This window comes from Stegodyphus dumicola, chromosome 3 (assembly GCF_044657685.1).
Source record: "Stegodyphus dumicola isolate Sdum_Otavi_A_Nest chromosome 3, ASM4465768v1".
Taxonomy (NCBI): domain Eukaryota; kingdom Metazoa; phylum Arthropoda; class Arachnida; order Araneae; family Eresidae; genus Stegodyphus; species Stegodyphus dumicola.
In genome coordinates, this window is record NC_140770.1 from 114,399,132 (window position 1) to 114,407,426 (window position 8,295).

At 34.4% G+C, this 8,295-nt stretch overlaps 1 non-coding gene across 1 annotated transcript; it reads left to right on the forward strand.

The window, feature by feature from the left end:
• The first annotated feature begins 5,788 nt into the window (after positions 1–5,788).
• Positions 5,789–5,860, forward strand: TRNAH-GUG (transfer RNA histidin (anticodon GUG)). The gene has a single exon. It is a non-coding gene; the product is annotated as a tRNA-His (tRNA).
• The last annotated feature ends 2,435 nt before the right edge of the window (positions 5,861–8,295 follow it).

Genomic DNA, 8,295 nt, shown 5'->3' on the forward strand with positions numbered 1-8,295 from the left:
ACTGTTGTTGATTGTAGCGAATTCGCGGATTAGCGTTCTTTAGCTGTTTTGAATTACGTTCTATTGACATTTGAGTAGTTAAAAGAAAACTACTGTGAGATATTGTAATACTGCATGATAATTTGAGAAAATTTAAGCATTTTTGTTGTGATAATAATAAATTTTTGTTCATTTTTCATCGGACTTGTGCATTCATTTCATAACGAACCCGTACGCACGCAACAATTTTTGGTGTCAGGAGTGGGATTTGAATGCCAATAACAAGAGCGATGGAAGAACAATTGAGACAGCTCATTAGTGCTTTTGCTGCATTCCAAGAAAAGATGGAAGCTGGCCAAGCATCATTTAAGGAAGAAATGAAATTGGGCCAGGAATCCGTTAAGGAAGAAATGAAATTGGGCCAGGAATCCGTTAAGGACGAAATGAAAGCCGTTCAAGCTGGTCAAGAAGAAATGAAAAGAGAAATTACTTGCATAATAGAAAATAAATTTGAAGCTATGGAAGGCAGAATTGACGCAGTTGAAAATAAAGTTGGACATATTGAAGAAAGAGTTTCTTCGGTGAAAGAAGAAATAGAAGAAAGAGTTTATTCTGTAAAAGAACAAATTGATGAGAGAGTTTCTGCAGTTGCCAAAGAAATGGATACTTTAAAGAAATTCGTAGCGTCGGCAGGGAGCAGGAGTGATGATTTTAAATTCTTACCAATGCCTGCTCGTCCACCTCTGAAGCTATCCACATATGATGGGAAGACCTCCTGGCAGGTGTATAAGACACAATTTTCTATCGTGGCGGATGCGAATGGATGGGATTCCCAAGCTAAGGCCTGTCATCTCGCCGCTTCTCTAAGAGCCGACGCAGCGGATATCCTTCAGACTCTTCCCGAAAACAAAAGGTTAGATTTCGAAGCTCTGTCCGGCGCCTTGGAGTTGCGCTTTGGGGAGAAGTGTTTAAAAGACTACAGCAGGCTCCAATTAAAATCTCGTCAACAGAAGCCTACCGAAACACTTCAGGAGCTTGTCGCAAATGTTGAAAGGCTGTCCCATCTCGCCTTTTCGGAATGCCCGACAGAAACAAGGGAAATCCTGTCCTTGCAATACTTTATCGACGGCATCCGAGATACTGAAATACAGAAAGTACGGAAGGTCCGAGACAGTGTGGTGCTCGACTTGTTTGACGGCGGCAATTCTTGCGGCCTATTATTTTCAATTTCGTCGCTGAGATTCCTTTTTCCCATTTGTGGAACAGTTTGAACTGCTCGTTCGTGCTGGTGTATCTATTTTGCTTTAGAAAAGATGGAAATGTGGAAAGTCGTCATCGCCTGAAGTCTGCTTTGGTCTTTTATCTCCAGTTTAGACCTTCTCTTGTCTTCAGTGGAACTTCGAAAACGGGAAGTTGATTGAGTGAAAGTGCTGCTTAACGGAGGAATTTGAAAACTTTAAACTGGAACTATGTAAAGGCTCCGGTTCCGGAAAACAACGATGAAGATTTATCAGTTTGTGTTTCGGGATGTGTAATTTAGATCGGGGCAGCTCCCTGAGTCTCTCAAAGGTGGTACGCCGATTTCGTGAGTGACTTTTTAATTTTCATTGGTGTTTTATTTTGTTGCATAATCCTTTTAAATTTGGAAATGTTTAATACTAAAGCAAGAGTTGACATGTTAAGTAGATAAAAATTGAATATTTTTACCAAATTTCTAGCTGAGAAAGTAAATTTTTTTTTAATGTTTAATAGTCAGAAGTTAATTGAACTAATTGGAGAAAGTGAATCTTTGTTTTAATGTTTAAGTGCTATGTTCAATATGTTTTATTCTAAATTAGTTTTTTTAAATGAGTTTAATATTCTTGGTTTCCTGCTTAAAATGATTAAGAACTGTGACGTGTTTCGCTATGATTTTTGTATTAATGGATTAATGTTAAATATGAGATTGATTAAAAAAAAAAAAAACTATGAATAACTTTGAAAGATTTTGTAGGGATAGTCTGGCCAGCTATCTTAAGTTATAATGTGTGGGAATTTTCAATAAATGTGTTTATTTTCTTTAATATTGTATGTTTTTTTTTGTGTGTATTAATTGTGGTCTACTTTAGGTCACCCATGTGATCCTTACGGAAACATGGTTTTTCAACCGAACCTGGGTAATTATATTGCGGTAGTAGAAAAAAAATCAGTTTTAGTGTTGGTGACTATACGATCTGTTTACTGAATTTATTTTGATTTGGTTGAGTAGACTTCTTAATTGTGTGATTGTATCTTTTCCCGGTGTTTTGAAGAGTTCTGTGTGATATTTGAAATGTTCAAGGTTTAAGCTTATCTCTGGATTTAGTATTGAATTTTATGTGTTTTCAGGTTGGAGATATAAATTAGTTTTAATTTAGTGAGAGATAGCCTGTTAAAGATTTTGTTGTGGATGTGCATAATTCATCGTGATTCTACCAAAACACCAGGGAGGATATCTTTCTTTGATGTCTTTTAGATTTAAAAGTTTTGATTACGTACTTACAAAGTTTAGTAGTTTTTAGTAATAGTTAGTTTTTTTTTTTTTTTTTTTTTTTTTTTTTTTTGTCGCGGCACCAAGCAGTCAGTTGTAAAGAGATAAAAGTTAAATATAAAATATTACTTTTTTTCCTACATAACAATTTGGTGCCGTGACCTCGCGACTGGTAGACCACTGTATGTAAATGTGTATTTTTGAATTATGTATTGAATTTCTATTTTTGTGTATGCTTATACTGTGTTTTGAATAGAGCTGAATTTTTATGTTTGCTTTTACCTAGCGCTCTGAGACACCTTTTAGTTAATTTGAAGTACTGTGCAGTAATGGAATTTTTCTGAATTGCTTGTGTTAACTGCATTATTTTTAATTATTTGATTTGGTTAGTTCCATTTTTAGTAAATTATTTTTATTGTCAGAACAATTGTTTGTTTTAATTTAACAGTGAAGTTTTTTTTAAGTTCGTAAATGGTGTTAATGGATTAGGGAATTTGTAGAACAGACTTGGATTAGAAATGTTCATTTTATTTAGAGTAATTGAGTTGCTTTCTTAACTTTAATGCGCGTTAGTTTTGTAAAGTTGCGAGGGACCAGTGATAGTCTGTTTAGAAATTTGACTGAATTTTTTTTAGATTTTAGGGAAATGTTTACTTTATCAGCTTGAGTGAAGTTGTTTAGCTTTTTGTGTGTTGAATTATTCTGTGGTTGTGGTTTGGCTTAATGAGTTGTACAAGTAGTAATTGAGATTCCACCTAATTTCTGAGTTTTGTAGTTTGATGATTAGTGATTACTGTTGGTGAGAAATGGTTAAACAGTAGAAGTGTAGTGTTTTAAGAGAATTTAGAATTGCGAGTTATGAGAATTTTGTGCGACAAGGTAGAATATTGTTGTGTTGTGATATTTATGAAATTAGGATAATTACTCTTCTATACTCATTGTGTAGGTGTTCAGGTTGTTTAACTGCTAGTCTAGTGAGGAAATTAACAGTGAGTTGTGTAACATTTGTTTTTAACTGTGAGTTAAATTGTTAATGAGTAATCTATTTGATTTTTATTAGTTTTTTAATTTTTGTCACTGGATTTATGTTCTTGATTGAATTTGTTGCAAACTTATGGGTTTAATTCTAATTCGGTATTTGAGTTTTGTGCTGGTTTGGATCATTGGTGTGAAATGAGAATGAATACTTATACGGGAGACTTCAGGTTGCTGGAGCAGTTTTTGTGTGAATTTGATATTATGAGTTTTTTTTTTCATTAGTATTATGCTATGCATTTTCAGTTTATTGCCATTGTTTTAAACTCACAAAACTTCTTGTTGCTTTTATACTTGGGTAGAGACACTGCCAGGTTTCAGTGTGGATTTTTACTTGGAGCTTAGTGTACGCATTTTGTGGAGTTATTGATTTTGAGTTGAGTTGAGTTTACTTTGGAGATTTTGAGTTTTAAAACACTTCCTCCTTGTTTGAGATATTCCCATTTATTTCCTTGCAGGTATTTTTGGTAGTCTATTTGGTAGATTTTTTTTGTGTTTATGCTAAAGTCTGCATCTCACAATTGCAGAGCATGCACTTTTGTCCTGAACAGACTGCTGTCTCGTTTTCCTAATTGGGGTTTTGTATGTTTCATTTTTTGTTTACTTTGGGCGTTTTTGTATAGATGTTGCTCAATACTGCATTTTCTCAAATCAGTGCACATTCCCTAAACAGCTTTTGTAGACAAATTTTATGTTTCATACGGTTTAAATTTTAAGGGTATTTTGAACACCTTTTTGTTATTTTGAGATTTTTTTATATGTGTTCTTTAACTTGCTTCGGTTCGGTCTTGACGTAGTCCTTGTGACAAATTTTTGTCTAGAATTTTTTTTTCGGTAATTGATTTATTATTGAGTTTTGATTCCTTACATTTGTCTTGAATTTTCTTTGGCTCTTTGAAGAATTTTTTTTTAAAGTTCCGAGTTTATTTAGCTGGTTTTCACTCTGTTGGTGGTATGCGCTTGTTGAGAGTTTTCTAGTTTCGGTTTTAGTTCGTAACTCCATAGTGGTTTGCGTTTAGGGAATTATTCGGCTGGTCCGAATTTTCATTTCCTGTTTCAAGTTAAGTTTTCAATTTTTTTTTCCCCTTTTGTTTCTAGTTACGCGCTAGACGTTTTTTGGTTTAGATTTCTGGAGCTTCTCTCTGCGTGTTTGTACTTCCTTTCAGTTTAGAGGTTATTTCTGATAAACTTTTCTGGTTCTTGTTGTTTGCTTCTGTTGTTGATTAGGATACTAAAAGCTTGTATTTATTTACTCACTAGTTGTTTGGTTGTTTCTGGTCATGAGCATTGTGTTACCAAATTAGTAATTAAAGGTATCAGTGACACTTCACTCTTGCTGTCTTTGTAGCTACAAATTGAATTGTATTTAAATGTTTTAGTTGAATTTTATTTTTCGTTGGTTTAAGTGTAGGTAAATTTTTAATAGTTGTGTGTACTTATCACTGTTCTCCGTGACTACTTCCAGGTGTGTAATAATATTCTACTATTTTTTTGTTGTGCTTAATTTTTGTGTAATTATTTATTAAGGTGTGTGTAGAAAAATTTTGTTTCTCAAAATTTTTCTTTTTCCGTACCGTGGGGGAATTGTTATGGAAAATTCTTATGTATTTTTTTGTTGTGTATAATTTTTGCGTATTATTTTACTGTGAAATTGTATTATCCTTATTTTTAAATTAATGTTTAATATTTAATATTGTTAAACTTTACGGCAAAACTCCCTTAAGTTTGGCTGAATAGTTGTTACAGTTAAAAGGGCGCGGTTGTATTTCCGTTTCTCACGCGTAGGCGTCTTTGGAGGTTAGAGGTCACTGTCCAGCTGCATTTTTTCCCCTTTTTCGCGGGGGTTGAAAACACGTGTTTTTCTCGTTCAGAGGCGACTAGTTCTAAGGGCAGCGATATTTTGACAGAGCTATAGGTTGGAAACTTTCTTCTGTTGCGTGGGAAAGAAAGGCTCTGTCTTCTTGTAGAAAGTTCAGAATTTCTGAGAATTTCAGTGGCGATTTATGACCTTTCTTTTAATTGGCGAAAGGGAGTCCATTTTCCTTAAGATTGGCTAAATTTTTTAATTTTAGTGTAGTTTGAACCAATAGTAATTTTGAGGCGTTTCTTGGTGTGTTAAACCGAGGTTTCTTAAGCTGTTGCACGGAAAAAGGAGGGGATCTTCTTTTGGACTTGAAAAAAAAAAAGCGATTTTTAGAGAAGACTTTTAAGAGGTTTTTGGAGCCTTAGGGGTTTGCTACTTTGACGGCGGCCCCTAAGGGGCCGGCCGTGATCGTATAGTGGTTAGTACATTGCGTTGTGCCCGCAATAACCCAGGTTCGAATCCTGGTCACGGCACCAATTGTTATGTAGGAAAAAAAGTAATATTTTATATTTAACTTTTATCTCTTTACAACTGACTGCTTGGTGCCGCGACAAAAAAAAAAAAAAAAAAAAAAAAAAAAAAAAAAAAAAAAAAAAAAACGACAAACTAACTACTACTAAAAACTACTAAACTTTGTAAGTACATAATCAAAACTTTTAAATCTTTTTTAGCTGGCCAGACTACCCCTACAAAATCTTTTAAAGTTATTCATAGTTTTTTTTTTTAAATCAATCTCATATTTAACATTAATCCATTAATACAAAAATCATAGCGAAACACGTCACCTGTTCTTAATCATTTTAAGCAGGAAACCAAGAATATTAAACTCATTTAAAAAAACTAATTTAGAATAAAACATATTGAACATAGCACTTAAACATTAAAACAAAGATTCACTTCCTCCAATTAGTTCAATTAACTTCTGACTATTAAACATTAAGAAAAAATTTACTTTCTCAGCTAGAAATTTGGTAAAAATATTCAATTTTTATCTACTTAACATGTCAACTCTTGCTTTAGTATTAAACATTTCCAAATTTAAAAGGATTATGCAACAAAATAAAACGCCAAAGAAAATTAAAAAGTCACTCACGAAATCGGCGTACCACCTTTGAGAGACTCAGAGAGCTGCCCCGATCTAAATTACACATCCCGAAACACAAACTGATAAATCTTCATCGTTGTTTTCCGGAACCGGAGCCTTTACATAGTTCCAGTTTAAAGTTTTCAAATTCCTCCGTTAAGCAGCACTTTCACTCAATCAACTTCCCGTTTTCGAAGTTCCACTGAAGACAAGAGAAGGTCTAAACTGGAGATAAAAGACCAAAGCAGACCTCAGGCGATGACGACTTTCCACATTTCCATCTTTTCTAAAGCAAAATAGATACACCAGCACGAACGAGCAGTTCAAACTGTTCCACAAATGGGAAAAAGGAATCTCAGCGACGAAATTGAAAATAATAGGCCGCAAGAATTGCCGCCGTCAAACAAGTCGAGCACCACACTGTCTCGGACCTTCCGTACCCAGAAATCTCGGAGATAAAACTTAACTGTATACCGCGGTCGACCACCGAAGAACCGCTGCGTTTTTCCACCGCTCCATCTCAGCAACTCCCTGACCGCGGCCGGCCCCGTAGGGGCCTGCCCTCAATGAAGCAAACCCCTAAGTCTGCAAAAAAACCTCTTCAAAGTCTTCTCTCAAAATCGCTTTTTTTCTTTTTTTCAAGTCCAAAAAGCTCCCCCTGCCCTCCGTGCAAAGGCTTAAGAAACCTCGGTTTAACACACCAAGAAACGCCTCAAAATTACTATTGGTTCAAACTACACTAAAATTAAAAAATTTAGCCAATCTTAAGGAAAATGGACTCCCTTTCGCCAATTAAAAGAAAGGCCATAAATCGCCACTGAAATTCTCAGAAATTCTGAACTTTCTACAAGAAGACAGAGCCTTTCTTTCCCACGCAACAGAAGAAAGTTTCCAACCTATAACTCTGTCAAAATATCGCTGCCCCTTAGAACTAGTCGCCTCTGAACGAGAAAAACACGTGTTTTCAACCCCCGCGAAAAAGGGGAAAAAATGCAGCTGGACAGTGACCTCTAACCTCCAAAGACGCCTACGCGTGAGAAACGGAAATAGAACCGCGCCCTTTTAACTGTAACAACTATTCAGCCAAACTTAAGGGAGTTTTGCCGTAAAGTTTAACAATATTAAATATTAAACATTAATTTAAAAATAAGGATAATACAATTTCACAGTAAAATAATACGCAAAAATTATACACAACAAAAAATACATAAGAATTTCCCATAACAATACATATATTTTTTACTGATTACATTTTTTATAATACGGTCAATGTTCATGATATTACGTTAAGTATAATAATTATCTATGTAGCTACTGATTACGTTTTATAAAATATTGCAGATTTCTTTTTTATATTTTACTTTTTACAAAGATATGGATTACACATTTAAGAAAATTCGCAAGATAGAGTTTCCCACCTAGATCGTAGCGAATGGAGCAATTGCAAGGGAGCTTGCATAATTGTACCCGTATGTAATGTGAACATGTGCTTGTTTCCTTTAGAAAGACCTAAAGGTATCCCTTGCATTAGCCAGGAATCCTACTGCACTTTGCTGTTATCTAATAAATCGAGTTAAAAAATAAATAAAATCTTATAGCTTAATTGTTTTTCTAACGATTTTAAGCCCTATTAACTTACTATGGTTTAAGACACAATAACACAGTCTGGTTTCTAGATTTTCCACTCTATTAGACAATAACATTTACACCATAAAAAATTCAATAGAATTTGTAAAAAAGGTTAAAAACATTTCTCCTAATAATTTACTCATGGTTTCTTTTAATGTAAAATCATTATTCACCAATGTCCCAGTGGAGGGTGCA